This window comes from Cryptomeria japonica, chromosome 4 (assembly GCF_030272615.1).
Source record: "Cryptomeria japonica chromosome 4, Sugi_1.0, whole genome shotgun sequence".
NCBI lineage: Eukaryota > Viridiplantae > Streptophyta > Pinopsida > Cupressales > Cupressaceae > Cryptomeria > Cryptomeria japonica.
This window is the reverse complement of record NC_081408.1, coordinates 264,681,774-264,702,127: the sequence shown is the minus strand read 5'-3', so window position 1 is coordinate 264,702,127 and position 20,354 is coordinate 264,681,774.

The following is a 20,354-nucleotide window of genomic DNA, read 5'->3' as shown; positions in this document are numbered from 1 at the left end:
CATCTCATCATTGTCCTTCATTAAATAATGCTTGTATTCATCCAATACGATCTGTCATAACTCAGTTGCAACTCGGTAAATATTGAACTTCACTCGGTAGTCATTCTACCTTCATTAACTGATATCGATAACCTTAGGGTTTACCGACTAGGTTCCTTAGGGTTTACCAACTAGGTTCTTTGCTCGATGACATAGTATAGTATTAACTTTACAATCAACAACATTTGTAGGATATAAAAACAATCTAAACATCATGATCTCATCATTGTCTAACTCGGTAGTAGTTGCCCATTGAATAACTTATTTCTCCCCTTATTCATCACATTCTTTTTGTGTCACTTACCGACCACTTAATACTCATCAAAACATACTTCTTAAGATATGGCAACATCATACTGAATCAGAAAATCAATTTCTTGACATCAATGACAAAACAATATTATTAAGACAGTAAACATCCTTCTTCAGTTATATCAATAATCTTCAACAACCTTCTCAATATCCTTATTGAAATGCTAACAATCTTTCTTTCTACTGAAATGCCAATAGACAATTAACTTGAATGAAAGTAAATAAGCAAATGAAGGGGTGAAATTTACACCCTAAGCATCGCTAGGACATACCGAGGCATGAAGTTTTTCATTTTATTTGAATCAACATCATTCCAACATTATCTCAAAGAGGGGCAAATGTAGACACCTAAAAATGTCTCATTGATCATGCACTAATTATTCGTCTTATTAGTTAAATATTTTGTTAATTATTTAATTAATCGTATTAATCATTATTCTTCTAATTTAATTTATTTTCATCCTTATCATCTTACTAATTATTCAATTTCTATTCTCTCTTCATCAATTAATTATTTAACCATTTTCCTAATATTAATTAAATATTTAATATCTAATTAATTATGATTTTATTCTTTTAATTAGATAATATTTATTATTTAATTAAATTCCATTTCTAATAGTTTTAAATAATTTTTTTTAATTCTTTAATTAACTAATTACAAATATTCTTCTAATTCAATTTCCAAATCCCCAAATTCAAATTTTGTCTAATTTCAATATTCTTCTAATTCAAATTCAAATTCTTCAAATTCCAATTTCGGTTAATTTCAAATACATGTGCATTTCAATTTCATGATTTCAAAAATCTAAATTAAAATCAAATTTGATTCACATGCAAATCAAATTGAATTTCTAAATCAAGTTCAAAATACATGCAAATCAAATTGAATTTCAATTAAAAAAACCTACAACACTTGCTAAATTTATAACCGATTAATCAATTCAGTTAAACTCAATTAATTCTTTATTCTCCTTTTTTTTATCTTGTAATTAGATTTTTTCTACAAAGCATTCAATTAGTCATCTCCTTAGTTCACTCAATCAACTATTAAATTTATTGAATCAACAATTCAGTTAATTGAGTTCCACCTCCCAATCAACAGTCCAACTATCAATAAGCATGTAAGCTCACTTGAGTTTCACCTCTCAATCAATATTCTCTAAAAATCTATAAATTGAACATCAATTCTGCATTTTTAACAATCATGAACTTTGAATCTTTCTACCATTTGTAGGTTAGCACTGTGATATTTAGGAGCCAACAATAATCAAGGAAGAGAAGGACAATGAAAGCAACAAGAAATTATGCGATAGGGAGTTTTGATTGAATTACTTTATAGCCTTATTGCCATGTTTGCATACTTTCATTGATATTTGTATTTAGAATCTATTAATTAGTTAAGGATCTATGATTTCCTTTTACCTTAATTAGCTACGTTTATGATAATTTTAATGGCAAAAACAATTACATATTGATTGTAATAGATTTCCGGATTCAACTGTGTAAGAATTTATGGATGCAAAAATCTTATGGAGTTGAATCTAGAAATCTATTACAATCAATATAATGGATTGTGGAAATTTGATAAATTTGAGTGATTACATACACTACATTTTACCCTATAAAGTTTAAAATACTTATAATTTTTATTATATTTATTTGTTTATAAATTTATTCACCACTTAAAATTAAAATATTAATTTAATTTAATATAATAATGCTCTACCTACTATATTAATATAATAATATCTAATAACTTTAAAGGGGTGTGATAAGTGAACAATCATGCTCCAACAATATATCTAAACATATATAGATTTTAAGTATTATATAATTAATTATCCAATGTTAAAATGCATTTAAGTTTTATCTTTGACATCCTATTAATGTATCCCTTGAACCTCTTATAGGTATAAGTGCTAGTTAATAAATATATTATAAAATGTATGTATTTGATTTGTTAATGTGTATGAAAATAAAAAATAATTAACATTTTTTTTAGATTTTGAAGTTTAGAATGAATATTCTAGTTACTTGCAATGTTGCGAGAATAATTATGTAGTAATTATTGATTAGAATCTTTAGCAATTATTTAGTATTTGGGACAAGTAAATTCTGAGAAGCAAATCTTACAAATCCATAATACAAACCCTAATTTAAATTCATTGATACCCTAAATATAAATTAGGTTATAAATATAAAATGGTTTGAATAGACTTTCTTACATGCAGTGTACTGCCATACATTACATAAAATTGATACAACAAATTTGATAAAATATAGACATAATACATAGATCCACAATAACCTGCAAATCAATCAAACTCTACGCTACAAATGGCCACCACCATGAAAGATCCAATAGAACATCTGAGTGAAATTATCTTTCAAGCAAAGGGGTTTCATCCTCTAGAATGCTCAACCAAAAGGGGTTTCATCCTTTAATCATATGTAAATGAGAGGGTTTCATCCTTGGATCTAGGCATTCAAACACAAGTTCTTAAATAGGGTTTCAAATTAGAGAGTTGTGTATTTTTATCAATCCTTAAAAAGAGTCTAAACCTTAAATATCCTAAGAAAGAATGTTGGTATTTGCATGAATATCATCAAACATCAAAATGATAAACTATTGATGATTCCCACTACTAATGAGTACTATTTAACTTAGTATTATGCATGAATTATGCATGCATGTGGATTTTTGTACTTGAAAGGTATGGGAATGTGATTCTTGTGTCCTACAAATTGTTGGTATTATGGATGTGTTGCATTGGTTTTGTCATTGATGTCAACACTTATCCTTCTGGAGATCTTTGGTTATGTTCACCGGCAAGTTCAGTGACTTATGCATAGTCACCGATATTTGGTTCACTAATAGGTTATATTGTTCACCGACACTGAGGATGACTTGTTATCATCTGGAGATCACTTGTTTATGTTGAAGACATGGTTTGGACACTTGTTTTTGGTATTTTTGTTATTAGTCTAATCGGGTTGACATATTTGTTGTTACCGACAAATTGATCTAGATTATGGACGGACATGCATTATCTATTCTAGATCAGGATGACACATTATGGAGATGATTTAATAAATTGGATATTATTATAATTGTGTTGAACCAACATGATGCATCACATCTTGACTTGTTGTAATTGATTTAATTGTAATATTCTTTGTGATCGATGTACACATTTGGTCTTAGGTTTTGGTATATATGCAAGATCTCATTTGTGAGATGATGTAAGTGAGAAAATAGGTAGAAGGTATATTATTATGGTATTGTATGTGCGAATATAGAAGATCATATGAGAAGACCATAGAGAAGGTGACTATTAGAGCTTAACCAGTATTGAATCTAGCATTGGAGATGCTACTTTGAGCTGTACATTATCATAGGATTTAATCATCCAATTGTAGTCAGTGTGACTCCTGTTTTGTGATTGAGCAATGAGCTCTAGGCAGTTGGCCTTTCTGCATGTGCAGACTGCATTTGTACACACATACTATCTACAGTAGTATCATCTAATTGTGGGTAAGGTTTCCCACCATGGTTTTTCCCCTTACAGGGTTTCCACATACAAATCTCTGTGTTATGTGTTGTGGATGTTGTTTCTCTTTTTGTTATATGCATTAAGTTTCACCGATATTAATACTAATTGTTAATCTGTTAATTGACATTAAGATTGGTTTACCAGTATTAAGTATTATGTTTGATTAAATTATATTTGGGAAGAAATTAATAGGCAACTGATTCACCCCCCCCTCTCAGTTGCCTCTGGTTCCTAAAAATTGGTATCAGAGCTAAGTCCTCTTTTTGTAGAAGTTTAACAACTTGAGGAGATTCTATGTCAACTAACTTTTTCAGGAAGGGCAGTCTGAAACTTGATGGAACTAACTATGGTATATGGAAGATCAGAATGGAGACACATCTGAATTGCATTGGAAAAGACATATGGGATGTTACAAAGAATGGCTACATTTGTCCTACACCGAATCAACCTAATCCACCAACCTTGGGTAAGGATCAAGAGAATGATTGCAAAGCAAGAGAAGCACTCTTGAGCACCTTGTCAGATCAGCAAATCATGGGATTATCAGACCAATCTACTGCTAAAGCTATTTGGGATAAATTAGAGACATTGAATGAAGGAGATACCACTGTCAAAATTGGAAAATTGGAATGCTTTTGGGTCAAGTATGAAAATTTGAAAATGGAAGAAGATGAAAGAATTTATGCTTTTATGGAAAGGGTTAATGATTTTTTTCTAGGAATACAATGTTGTGGAGGTTCCTTAAGTAAAGATGAAATTGTTTCAAAAGTTATGAGAACATTGCCACCAACATACAAAATGAAAATAACCGCTATTAATGAGTTGAGAACAATGCCTGTTGAATGGGTTATGCATAACAGTCTCAAAGAAGTTATTTGGCAATGGATCTTTCCCACCAAATATCCTCTCATCAAGAATCTCTGGTCCTTGATCCTTCCCATGACCTGCCAGTATATCTGGAAGGAGAGAAATAACAAAATATTTAGGGATGCTAAGTGCACATCTCAGGTGGTTTTTGAAAAAATTTACAAGGCTATAAAAGAAAACATAAATATTCCTCACAGAAACAACAAGCAATGGATTTCTTCTAACATGAATGACATTGAGAAAGGTATCCTTACTGACTGGAACTTGATTCACAAGGTTTACAATTCTGACAATAGGATTAGGAGAGAAAGTGTTGTTTGGAGATTTCCCTTTTATGATTGGGTCAAGGCGAATTTTGATGGGGCTGCCAAAGGCAATCCTAGGAAGTCAGGAGGGGTAGGAGTCATAAAAAATTCTCAAGGTGTTTGTATTGTTGCTATTGCATCTCCCTTTGGAGTTCAAAACAATCATGTTGCTGAAGCTCAGGTCATGTTGAAATGCCTCCAGCTTGCTTAGGGTTTTAAATTTTAAAAAATATGGCTGGAAGGGGACTCCCTCAATATTATTCATGCTATCAAAGGCACTAGCTCCCCTTCTTGGAATATATTCAATTTTATTGAAAGTGCTAAAAATTTATTAAATGACTATGATAGTGTTTTCATCTCCCATACTCTAAGGGAAGGTAATAAGGTTGCTGACCTTTTAGCTAATGAGCGGGTTTATTTAGAGGAGGACACTAAATATATCAAAGAAGCCTACTATAAAAAGGATGTTTGGGTGAAATTATTATTTGATCATGTCAATGGTTCAAGTTAATTTTATCATTACCTCTTTAGGTCTGGATATCAAAGACAGAGATTGGGGTTATGTGAAGTGTTAGTTGATGATTGTTTTTAGGCATCATGATTACGATCACTGGTGTGATGAGGATAATCATAATAAGTGCTCAATTATTGTGATCATTATTAAATACTTCTTCAAAATCAAGGAAAGTACCCTATTTTTTGAACCTAACATTTTGTTCAAGAGCCTGCGCTTAAGTCTTGGTCTTCAGTTTATGAGAAAATTATGCATTGTTGAAAACCTCGATCTACATTTCAACATGGGAGGTAAGCCTAACCAGAATGAGCCCTCTGGTTGTGATAATTGGAAAAGTGAGCAGAAAGTTTGGAGGAGGCTCCATAGACATGGTTTCATAGACTACATGGAAATATTGCATGGCAACAAAAAGTCGGTGTCTCAAGGATTTTCTAAGGGATGGAACAACAACAAAGTCACTCTGTTTGGGGAGACCTGGAAGATTGATGAGGATTTGGTGGTGGAAGTAATGGGATTATAGAAGGAAGGCACCAAGTTCTACAGAGATCAAAAGTTTGTAGCTGAAGCTATAAATTTTTTCCCTAAAACTGATGATGAGAAGGTTCGACACACCAAGAAAAATAATGTTTCTTACTACCTCCCTCATCAGGTAAATTCCTTCTGGCAGAATAATGTTAAGGGTTTTGATGGAATTCCTAACTGTTGATGGTCGATTTACAAAGGTTTATAACTATCATTTTGCTATTCTTAAACATTTCCGCCATGGGGTTAAGATCTCTTTGCCTTTCTATTTAGCTTCTTCCCTGAATGAGAGCTTGGTTGACCATGCCAAAAAACCCAAATCCTATCCCATAGCTCATCAAGGTCTCATTCTTCTCATTTACAAACACTTGAAGAAAAAAGCTAGGGTTAGTAAGAATAAACATTTGGTGGCAAATGCACATATTTCAGATAGTCGTGATGATTTTGATTTTGACGATGATTCATCTAACATTCCTCTCCATAAAAAATGGAGGGTTGGTGATGTTGATAAAGAGGACATTGATGTGGAAGTTGGTATAGAGGAGGAACATGGGAAGATGACTGATTATGAAGTGGAGAGTGAGAATAAAGAGGATGTTGGAGAAGAGGAGGAGGTGAAGAAAAAAGTTTATGTTGAAAAGCCTGATTCAAACCCTATTGTCTTGGATAGAAAGAATGTTTCCCAGAATACCATGGAGGAAGCTAACCCTAAATCTATGAGCTCTGAGCAGGGAGGGGACATGGCAGATTCCATTTTGAATGCTGCCAGAAATAACACTCTGGAATTTTTTAATTTCTAGAAATGGGTAATTGAAAATATTACCAGTATTTAGAATAAACAGAGAGATTTGGAGTATAAGATTTAGGATTTTATTAAGGATACCAATTCTAGGAAAAAGGGTGCGGAGGTGGAAACCAATGAGGCAGAGGATGAAATTGAAATGCAGGATTGGTTGGAAAAAGATATGATAAAGGGAGACTTGAAGCATCTGGAATATGTGATCAGAATTGTCAAAGATAAGGTCGATGTTGAAAATGAAATCATCATCAATTGGGTTGCTAAAACTGAGAAGGATTTGAAGAATTTTATGAATCAAAGTCTTGAGGGTTTCATCTCAAAATATGAACACCCTGGTGGATTGTCTGGAGAGGAATCAACAGAACAAAGAAATGGTAATCATTGATGATATGTCGACCTCCAGCTTTTCTTCTCAAATTTCCAGGTGAAGAACTAGGCAGATGACCTGTGATTTGGAGAAAATGACTAAAGACATTCATCTAAAGTAGGAGAACAAAGTCCTGAGAGAATCTACAAAGGCTATGATGATGTTGGTTAAGGATGCAGAAGAGTCCATAAATTTTTTTATCTGATATGTAATACTGGTCTTTTCCTAGCTGCTATTTTTTCTGCTGGTCTTTTGCAGATTTTCTATTTATATTCTATTTTCTCTTGCTTCTTTCTTCCTTATCTTTTCATAATGTAAGAAGGTTTTGGGTCCCTTAAAACCTGATTTTCCTTAATAAAAAACATCAGTATCTAGAGATACCTTGGTTGGAAAACTTTCAGCATTTGAGCTTGAGGAATTTGGTCCTGTTGCTACAATTAAGACAGGTTTAGCCTTCAGAGCATCATCATCATCTGATATATCTGATTGGAAAGCACTTTATGCAAGAGAACTTGAAGATATCAAGAGGGAAAATAAAGAACTGGAAGAACTTGAAGCACTATTTGTAAGGAAAATGCCTAAAGGTCCTATTGGAAGTATGTATGAAGGTAAAGCACCATTTAAATTTTTTAACTACAATAAAGTTGGTCATATGGCATCTAGATGTCCTGATAGATATGCAATTGAGAGAAGAGGCTAAAAGAACATATAAGCCTAACCCTGAATATCAGAGATACAGATTTAAGAAGAATAGAGACAAGTCATGTTACTATGCTGATGAAGGAGTTATTGATGATTCTGATGAAGAACTGATAGACAATGGATGGGCTTTTGTTGCAATAATAGAAGATCAACTGGCACCTACTGTTCCACTGGTAGAGAAGGCCTTGGTAGCTAAAATTGAAGAAAAGGATGAATGGATTATAGATTCCAGATGTTCACATCATATATCTAGTGATAAAAGTAAATTCTTATCTTTTTAGGAATACAATGGAGGTCTAGTAATATTTGGGGATTATAAAGCTTGTTTAATAAGAGGAAAAGGCAATATATCCTTTTATGGTAAGCACAATACTGATAATGTTTATTATGTTGAAGGTTTGAAGCATAATCTTTTGAGTGTTGGTCAATTAGTTGAAAAGGGATTTTAGTTACAACTGAAGAATGGTAAATGCAAAATCATGAATAGAATTGGTTTGGAGATTACAATCGGTAATAAGACTAAAGGTAATACTATTCATTTGAATAACAATGAAAAGACATGCTTGATTGCACAAATTGATGAAAGTTGGTTATGGCATAAAAGACTTTGTCATGTGAATTTTGATTGCATTATAAAGATTGGTTCATCTAAGGTAGTAAGAGATTTACCTAAGATTTTAAAACCTCTTAATCTGGTATGTAGCGAATGTCAAATGGGAAAGAAAGTTAGAACAACTTTTAGGAGTATTTACGAGAAATTCAATAATTTTCTTGATTTAATTCATACTGACTTGTGTGGTCTGACAAGAATAAGAAGTCTATAGGGAGATAGATACTTTATGCTAATCATTGATGATTATTCTAGAATGTGTTGGGTTACTTTTCTCAGTGATCAGAAGCTTTTGGTAAATTCAAATTATTCAAAGCAATGGTAGAGAATGAAACCGGTAAGAAAATCAAATGGTTAAGATCAGATCAAGGAGGTGAATTTACATCTAAGGAGTTCAATACATTTTGTGAAGTGAATGGAATTAGAAGACAACTATCACCACCCCAGACACCTCAACAAAATGGAGTTGTGGAAAGGAAGAACAAAAATATTCTAGATGCAGCTAGAAGCATGATATCAAAAACAAATCTACCTCATGTGTATTGGAGAGAAGCAGTGAATACAACGGTTTACACTTTCAACATAGTTCACATCAAAGGTGAAACTGGTAAGACACCTTATGAATTATGGTTTGGTAATAATCCTACTCTTAAATACTTCAAAATATTTGGAAGCAAATGCTACATTTTGAGAGATGAGTATATTGGAAAATTTGATCCTAGAAGTGATGAAGGTATATTTCTTGGTTATTCATCTAAGAGAAAAGCATATAGATGTTTTAATAAAAGATTGCAGAAAATCATTGAGAGTGCAAATGTAAAGATAGATGAACACTTTAGAGGAAATTCAAGGTCTATGGATTCTGAACCGACAGTTGAGATGATCACAAATGAACCTATACAGAGTGCATTGATACAAAATATTAATCTAGTCACACTGGCATCATCAGAAAATTCCATAGTGACTGAAGAACAACAACAAGTGAAAACACCTAGGTATGTAAGACTAAATCACTCTAAAAGTCAGATAATTGGGAATAAGTATCAAGGAGTTAAGACAAGAGGAAGATTAGAAAATGAAGAGGTATGTTTAATTTCTCAAATTGGACCGGCATTTGTTATTGAGTCATGTGAAGATAAACATTGGATTAAAGCTATGGAAGATGAATTAGAACAAATTGAAAAGAACAATACATGGACATTGGTTCCCTGACCTAAAGACAAAATTGTAATTGGAACTAAATGGGTATTTAGAAATAAACTTAATGAAGATGGCAAGGTAATAAAAAATAAAGCAAGATTAGTGTGTAAAGGATATTCACAAAAAGAGGGAATTGATTACAATGAAACCTTTGCACCAGTAGCTAGAATTGAGGCAGTCAGATTATTTCTTGCATTTGTAGCACACAAAAACTATAAAGTATATCAAATGGATGTAAAATGTGCATTCCTGAATGATGATCTTGAAGAAGTTTACATTGAACAACCTGATGGATTTTCATTGACAAATGATAAAGATATGGTTTGTAGATTAAGGAAAGCCTTATATGGATTGAAGCAAGCTCCTAGAGCTTGGTATGCTAGATTGGACAAATATCTTTTAAAGGTTGGTTACGCTAAAGGTAATGCTAATAGCAACTTATGTTTCAAAGTGACTAATGAAGACATCTTGGTTTTTGAATTTTTTGTTGATGACATCATTTTTGGAGGAGAAGATGGATTATGTAAAGACTTTGCTAATAAGATGCAGGAAGAATTTGAAATGTCTATGATTGGGGATATAAAATTATTTTTTAGGATTACAAATTTCACAGACTGATAAAAGTATATTCATATGTCAAACAAAATACTTGAAGTATTTACTGAAGAAATTTGGATGGAAAACTCTAAACTGGTAGGTACTCCTATGACTACAACTGATAAATTGTCATTGAAGGATGATTCAACTCATGTTAATCTGACAAGATACAAATCTATGATTGGAGGTTTATTATATTTGACACAAACAAGACCTGATTTAATGAATGCAGGGTGTATTATTTCAAGATTTCAGAGTAATGCTAGAGAAAATCATGAATCAACAGTGAAAAGGATTTTTCAGTATCTACAAGGCACAAAAAATATTGATTTATGGTATCCTAAAGATGAAAATTTTGATTTATGTGCATACATCGATGTTAATTTGGCAAGAGATGTAGATGACAAAAAGAGAACCACTGGTGAGGCATTCTTTCTTGGCAACAGATTGATTTCATGGTTGAGCAAGCAATAGAGTTGTACATCATTATCAACAACATAATCAAAATATTTTGCATCAACAACTAATTGTACTCAAGTATTATGGATTAAGCAAATGTTGAAGGACATAAAGGTAAATTGATATATCTAAGAATCTAAGAATCTGGTATTTCACTCTAAGACTAAACATGTTTCTATCAAATATAATTTTATGAAAGAGAATGTTGAGGAAAAATAAGTGAGATTGGTTTATGTGAATACTAAAGAGTAGATTGCAGATATCTTTACTAAGCTTTTGCCTAAGGAAACTTTTGAATATCTCAGAGAACAACTTGGGGTTATACCCTCACTGATAGAGACTTAGACAACTGATGATTGACATCAAACAAACATAATTAACATAGAAACTTTTTTCCGCCTTTGATGGAGGAGAGCTACTTCTCAGGGGATTAGTTGGAGAAGTTGGTTATAAAAATTGGTATTTGTAATTGGTTCTATGAAATGGTTGTATCTAGTATTTGTATTTCTTTGGCATTTGATGTCAAAGGGGGAGGGATATATATGAAAAAAATAATCATTATCCTTTGGGGAGAGATTATTCATTAGGGGAGATATATATATTCTCTGCATTTGTATTTTGATTTCTAGAATTGATCTATTATAGAAATTGTTGGTTTTTGGTTTTTGGCATTCTGTTTTAGCACTTAGAAGTTTTTTCATCTTGTGTTGCCATCAATTCTAAAGGGGGAGATTGTTGGTATTATGGATGCATTGCATTGGTTTTGTCATCGATGTCAACACTTGTCTGCACCTATCCTTATGGAGATCTTTGGTTATGTTCACCGACAAGTTCAGTGACTTATGCACAGTCACCTGTATTTGGTTCACCGGTGCTGAGGATGACTTGTTATCATTTGGAGATCACTTGGTTATGTCAAAGACATGGTTTGGACACTTGGTTTTGGTATTTTGTTTAATAGTCTAATCGGGTTGACATATTTGCTATTACAGGCAAATTGGTCTAGGATATGGACCGACATGCATTATCTATTCCAGATCAGCACGATATGTTATGGAGATGATTTAATCAATTGGATATTATTGTAATTGTGTTGAGCCTACATGATGCATCACATCTTGACTTGTTGTAATTGATTTAATTATAATATTCTTTGTGAGCCGACCTACACATTTGGTCTTAGGTTTTGGTATATATGTAAGATCTCATTTGTGAGATGATGTAAGTGAGAAAATAGGTAGAAGGTATATGGTTATGGTATTGTATGTCCAAATATAGAAGATCATATGAGAAAATCATAGAGAAGGTGACTATCAGAGCTTAACCGGTACCAAATCCAGCATTGGAGATGCTACTTTGAGCAGTATATTATCATTGGATTTAATCATCCAATTGTAGTCAGTGTGACTCCTATTTTGTGATTGAGTAGTGAGCTCTAGGCGGTTGGCCTTTCTACATGTGTAGAACCCATTTGTACACACATACTATCTCTAGTAGTATCATCTGATTATGGGTAAGGTTTCCCATCATGGTTTTTCCCCTTACAGGGTTTCCACGTACAAATCTCTATGTTATGTGTTCTGGATGTTGTTTCTCTTTCTATTATATGCATTAAGTTTCACCAGTATTAATATTAACTATTAATTTGTTAACTGACATTAAGATTGGTTTACCGGTATTAAGTATCAAGTTTGATTAAGTTATATTTGGGATAAAATTAATAGGCAATTGATTCACCTCCCCCCTCTCAGTTGCCTCTGGGTCCTAACATAAATATGCTTTGTAATAATTATATTATGAGAGAAATCATCATTATCAATTAGATTTAACGATTTAACCACTAAAACTCAAATCCAATTTATTTAATCTATAATGATAAGAAAAATGATTAATGTCAGCAAAGCATAAAATCAAATTGTGTAAAAACCCATTTGTTGAATTAATCCCTTGCTTCCATTGTTCTTTTACATCTTGTGGTTGGATGGCTCTCGGGGTCACACTTTAGAACCTATATAGCAACGACACAAGAAATTTGAAGATAATGGTTATTGAAAAAGGAAGAATGATATCGAATTTATAGATTCTGGAGAAAAGATTCAAATGATTTAAGATTGATTTGCAAATTGATTTGATCAATGGTTGAGATTGAATGAGACAAAGGTGATTGGGGGAGACTACTAAGAGAACTGGCTGCATGACAGAATTGATTGAGAGTTGAACTCATTTGATTGATAGTTAGACTCCTTTGATTAGCCAATTAACTAATTTGATCAAAGAGATAACTAATTATAAGGATTTGTTCGAAAAAGCATATTAAGAGTTAAAAATAGTGATTGGAGAGTTAATTGAGTTAATTGATTAGGTGAATTAATTGATTAGTTAGTTAATAAAAGGTGATTGGGAGCTGAATTGAGGGTCAGTGATAGTTAGTATTTTAGGCATGTGTTGTAGGAATTTGGCATGAAATTGTATTTAATTTGTATTTGATTTTTGAAAACATGAAATGACATGCACATTTAATTAGAAATTAGAAGAAATTCAAATTTGAGGAAATTTGAAATTTATTAATTTAGAGGACATACTTAGATAATTAAATAATTTTAAAGAAACGATTTAATTATAGGAAATAGGAAATTGAATTTAATTAAATAATAAATATTATTTAATTGAGGTTATTAAATCATTATTAATTAAATAATAAAATTATTTAATTAATTGTAGGCAAGGAAGGTTAAATGATTAAACGATTTGAGAGAAATTGAACAGTTAATTTGTGATGAAAAAATGACAAAATATTAATTGAGAAGAACATAATTAGATTAATTAAATAATAAAAAAATTATTTAATTAATAAAAAATAATAATTAGCGTTGTCAGTAATCAAACATTTTTAAGTGTTTACATTTTGCCCCTCTTTAAGACAATGTTCAAAGTAATATTGTTTCAAAGAAAAAGGTGAAAAATTCCTACCCCGGCATGCCCTGGAAATAGTGGGGTATTTTGTGCCCCCTTGGGAAATTAGTTTAAAAAAAAAAAAAAATTGAGACCAATTTAACTATAATTTGACTGAGAGCCCTAGTTTCCAGTTTCATGAAGTTTGGAGCTCGTTTGACTAACCTACGAGTTGTGAGAAGTTGAATATGATTGTGATTATTTTGGTGGGAAAACCCAAATTTTGGCCATAAATAGAAATTTATAGAGTCATTTGCCTCATTTTTCATTCTAGGAGTTCAAAATATTCATCCCAAAATTTTAGCATATTGTGAGGATTTTGAGTGTGGTGATAGGGATTGCAGCATGTCGACACCTGTCTAAGTAAGTGAGGTCATACCAACATCCAGAGGGCTCAGGCGACATGGTGAGTACCCTCAACCTACTTGTCAAATTTTGCCTAAATTCTGTTGATTTTAGTTTGTGTCAAAAATTCAAAATTTTATTCGTTTGACATTTGCCTATCAACTTTTCCACATTTGTGTTTTATTTTTCACATTAGTGTTTTGAATTCTGCATTCATTTAATGTTTCCCATTTGATATTAAGTATCTCACTTTTGCTATTATAATTTCACATATGCCATTTTATTTCTACATTCACATAAAATATATCGCAATTGAGATAACTATTTCACAAAATTGATAACTCTTTCGCAAAATACATAAGTATTTCACAATCAACTGGCATAAGTTTTATTAGTTTTGCATTTGCAAAATTAGTCAAATTTTCCACTATTTCTCTCAAATTTGATCTAATAATCAGCAAAATAGTATTTTTTGTATTGAATCATAGTCAATTTGAATTGTAATTGCAAGAGATATTTCTAGTTCTTGGTGCTTGATAGAATAAGATTAAGGGCCTTGCCTTGCGTGATGAGTTGAGCGATGAGGATCAAGCTTTGTTTCGGTAAGTTGGCCTGCACCACATATTGTATCTCCCTAAGGTTACAACCAACAAGGGTTTAATCACTTCCCTTGTGGAGAGATGGCACACAAAGGCCTATTTGGTCCACTTGTTAACGGGTGAGGCATTAGTTACTCTAGAGGATGAATGAAGGATTTTGCATATTCCTATCCACAGAGAGCCGATTACATAGGATCATATGTCAGGGATTGCTGCTCTTTATGAGTTTTATGAGTGCAAGAAACATGAGCTTGGCATCAAGGCACTATATGAGATTAGCCGGGATCATTTGAGTTGAGAGTATGATGATTTGACTATTGTAATGTGTAGTCTAATAGCAGGGTTATTGGTTTCAGATTGATAGAATCATGGATTCCTAGTAGGATGGGGCAGGGTGCTTTCAAGTATAATTGGAGGGTCATATGTATTCTTGGGGCCCTTATGTTCTTGTAATACTGTACTACAAGATGCACTCAATAGTGTACATGGGTTATAGGTCTATCAGTTGTGGGATCACGCTCCTTCAGGTCTAGGTGTGGGAGCATATAATTGTATTTAGCCAATTGTTCATGTTGAGTTGTAGGGTGAGGAACCCTACACTTATAGGTACATAGGTGTTGTTTGGCATAGAGGCATGGGTCATACCTTGTATTGGTGTCATTCTATTGATGTCTTGCAACATTTTATATGGAGACCTTATTTGGATTGCCCTAGATGGGCTGACAATGGACAACATCTTCCCTATTGTAGACAACAAAGATATTTGATTGGTAGGACAATTAGCTCTTAATGGATTATTGATTTCCATTTTCTAGAGCAGGGTTCAAGGAGGTATAGGTTGTGTATGTGCAAAGTAAAGTGATAATTATTCAACTATTCTAAACAACGCATAAATGAGACAATAATAAAGTGGAAAGCAAAGTAGAGATAAACAATACAAATTCAACCCTCCTTGTGATAACCCATTTTATTCTAATTCAAAGGATCTTGTAGATCTTTTGAGGTGGCTCTCAGCAGTAGCAAGATAAAAAACAGCTACCTAGAATATGAGTAGCTACATGGTATTATGCTAAAAGCATGATTGATATGTTTGATGTTAAAATACTATGCTAATTTTCTACGATAATTGCTAATTGCTCAAATAATAAAATGCAGAATTAAAATAGCATGAAGAAGCTAAAAAAATGAGGAGAAACCCATTTGAATGCAAATGAGATGCTTTTTATAGATTTTCCAAGGCCAAGGCTGAGGTGGAAGGAATTAATGGTTGAGATCTGATATAGAGATATCAAAGGCTAAATATGAAGAAGTTGGAGAGGAGAGACACTTGTCATCCTTGGAGTGACAAGTGCCAAGGGTTTCTCAACAAATTCCAACAAGATGGAAAGTGTCAAGGGAAGGAGGGTCAAGTGAAAAAGGTGTCATGTTTCCTCAAGAGGGGGTGAACAACCCACAAGAGGTTAGGATGAGGAGGTTAGAGGAGATAGGGTTAGTTAACCCATGGTTAGAATGAATGGGTTGGGTTAGAATATGGTAGGATAAGTGGTTAAGGTTAGGAGCCATGTGCTCATTTGAATTAAAAATTCAAATTAAATAACAAGGGATAATTAAATTCAACAAATAATTAAATTTGTTTATTTAATTATGGAAATAGAATAAATGAATTATGATGGGGATGATGAATAAATTAAGATTAATTAATTCAAGGGATTATTGAAATGAACTATATAAATAAATCCTTACATTTATTTACAAGTAGAAGAATAAAAGGCTAATTAATTAAATAATTTCATATTTAACTAATTAACAAGGCTTATTAATTAAATGAATTTGTATTTAATTAATTATCTCCAAACCAATTTTAGATGTATACATTTTGCCCCTCTTTGAAGCGATGTGTGGCGATGCATTGGTTCAAAGAAAATTCTCTTGATGCCCCAGACATTCTAGATATTGATAAAAATGCTGATTTTTGTCCCAGACTTCAATAGTCGCATGGTAATGCATGCGTGTATACCCCCTTGGGAGATGAAGTAGATAATTTTTTGATTTGTTGGATTTTTCAATGATTGTTAAATTTTTTATGATTCTTTGAAATTTTTTATTTTGCGAAAATTTTCTAATTTTTAAATGTTCACGATTGATTCATCTCCCAATAGAGAGGAAAAGATTAAATGGCTTTAAAAAATTAAGTTATTTAAAAAAAAATATGCCACTTAATTCACTTTTCTATTTCACCTTTTAAAAGGGGTTAAAATAAAATTCATTTACCATTTAACTCATTTGCATTTTTGATAATTTAAAAAATTGAAGCTTTCAAACAACATGGTGATCCCTCAATGAAATCATCAATTTGAGCATGTGTGATGATGTCAACAATCTCCCAAGTATGGTTTGATGATACATAGATCAAAAAACCGTTCTTCTATGATTTTTTTAGATTTTACATGCAAGTTAGCTCGATTTAGTATTTTAGGTTTCTGCATTAGCATTCTTAGTTAGGGTTTTAGTGTTTTTAATTTTTTAGCACCCTTAATATTTTCTCTAGTGTTTTAGGTAGGTGCTTTAGCATTTCTGATCTTTTGGGATTTTTGGTCATTGAATTAGCGTTTTGCGTCAATCTTTTAGTGTTTTATGTCTTTTGGCATTTTGATAGTAGATTATAGCACTTTGATTACACAAATTAGCGTTCTTATTATTCTAGTGTTTTGACCAAATGTGTTAGCATTTTAAGTCCGCAGTTTAGCATTCTCATCATTCTAGTGCTACCTGTCACTATTTTAGCATTTTAATTAAGGAATTTGGCATTTTGGTTTCAAAATAATTAAAATGTGATTTTTCGTCCTCTTGTTTGATTGATTTCGATCAGTGTCTATTACCATGATGTTAATAGGTTGATAGGATAGATAAAAATGACCTCACGATGAATGAGAGTCGATGATGAAAGCTCAATGAGATTGATTGAATATCACATGAGCTAGTTAGGTTGATATATTTATTGATAGATAGAGTTGTGAATCAAATACTGATTCTATGATATGATGTCCTTATATGTGGAGCTAGGTGTTCTCCAATCTTAGGAGAGATTCCTAAAAACCTGGCAGTTGATACCGCATCTTGGATAGGCCAAGCTTGACATTATTGATAGATGTGGATTATCCTCATTGATCGATATGCCTCAGTATATGATCAACCATGGTTTGTTGACCGTGCTAGCTAAGAGATGATACAATGAGCATAATACCTTTCACCTTCCTCACGACAAGATGACATTGACGTCAGAGGATGTCTACAAGTTTTTGCGGATTCCTACTATTGGAGACATTGTATTGTATGATTTGGCCAAGCAGGGTGGTATAGATACTTGAGGTGGATATTTCATGATCACCATATTTGTGGATATAACATCCCTTGGTAGGAGATAATTGACTTTTTAATTGCTCCACTTTCTTCCGTTCTTGCCGGATTCAATGGAGGATTCCTTTGTCCCAACCAGAGGTCAAAGGGATTATCAATTGGATGGGATCGGTTGTTGGAGAAGATGATCATACAGGGCACCCGATTCTCTTGGGTTTCTTGCATGCTTTCTCACCTATAACATGATCTACATAGGATGGTCTATCTTGGAGCTACCAGTCTATCGGTCAGTGTGACAATGTTATAGATATGGGCATGGGAGCACATAGCCATCACATGTAATTTTGCAGATAGGGATCATCCAACCGAGAGACCCTATGTCTATGGATATACAGGAGTTGTTGTCTAGTGAAAGATGGGAAAACTTGAGTATTGGTGATGTGTATTGGATGACTTAGATACAGTTATTTGGAGGTTGTATTGAGACTACAAGCCATGGATGGAGGATGGGATTGAGATACCTTATGTGTTTTCTTCCTAATACCTTATTGGATCCACTCCATATGTTATTGAGCACTTTATTATTACTCTAGTGGTAAGGTAGTATGGCTGAGTACAGGGACCTTCGCAGGGTACAACTCATTACATGCAGAGATGACATGATGTGGCCAATTGGGGGCCTACTATTTCATGTCATGTATCTTATGCAAAGTACCTATAACTTGGGGCATAGTATTGGGATTATTTTCTAGGTACTAGTAATTCATGGATGACCATCGAGTATGCACAGTACTTTGTTGCTCACCCTTTCCATCGATTGTCATGTTTTGATGAGCCTATACTGGCATTTGATGATCATGAGGACAAACCACCTTGACGATTGATCAAATGGAGGAGGGGTGTAGATGAGAGTGGACAAGGTGGTGAAGATGGTGGAGATGATGGGGGTGGTGGTGGTGGAGATGGTGGAGATGGAGGTGAGGGTGGTGGTGGTAGTGGCTCAACAGTAGCAACAGGTACAATAGGGACTAGCAGTTTGAGGCCTCGTAGAGAGATACTTGTTTACTGGAAGGCATTGTTGGTTAGACATAGGAGGTTTTGGGGACATGGAGGGTAGGTGCAATAGGCATGCCAACAGTAGGTATCCCAGGCAAAGCAATATTCTAAATAACATGCTACAACCACATGGGCATTCTCATTTCAATAATTTGCAAGTCAGAACCACAATCTGCACTACTAGAACTATCCTCTACCACCCCTATTCACATTCTTTATATAGAATGTGTAATTGCTACAAAATATTCTAGAAAGTGGAATCCCTTATTTTTAGGTGCCAAAACCCTAAGTGACTAGCTTTTGAATTAAGAAAATATTTTATTAAATTTTTGGCCATGAAGCTCTAGGGGCAATATGTTTCAAATGATTGTTGGATTTTTTATTATCATACAAATTTTGGAAAGCTTGTGAGGATACCTACAATGGAATCATGTTCTAATGCACATGTTGATCAACTTTTGAGCCCGTCTAGATCCTAAGGCCCTAAAAAATGCATTTGTGGTTTTTATTAGAGATATTTCTTAGAAAAATTGAATATCTCTCAAATGCCACAAGAATATTGGGATAATTCCTTCACCATTGGTTCCATTTCACTATTTAGGAGGTCTATGTAAGAATTCATGCAAAAATTAAAACTTACTAAAAATAGTAACCCTACTATTATTAGCCCTTATTAACACACTAAACAGTATTTTTGGGTGATGAAAGATTACTCGTACACCCTAGATGCTCCTATATTAGACAATAGAGGTAATTTGAGAAGTGGCCTTGTCACATCTTAGGTGTTTTGAGGAAAACCAAGATGATAAACCTCTATCTTAAATATCCATGATAAATCTTCAATAGGTCTTCCTTTCCATTTAACTAGGTACTCTTTATATTGCCTATTTATTGTGATTCTACCCACATGACTATCAAAGATTTCATTTCTCTTGTCCTTATTTGAAGTAGGTGTTAGAATATTCCAGTTTACTTTTTCCATTTCATCTGCAATATTTTCTTCATGATTCTCTGTCAAATCTGATATATTAAACATAGATAAAATATTAAGTCCACTTGGCAACTCTACTTCATAACCATTTCCTGAGTCATGCTTCATCAGGATTATACATTTTTCTTGTTGAATTTTTATGGTGCTAATGCTGACCTTGGCTTGTTGTTTGTCTGCCTGAGAGATTTTGACAGCCTAATCAGT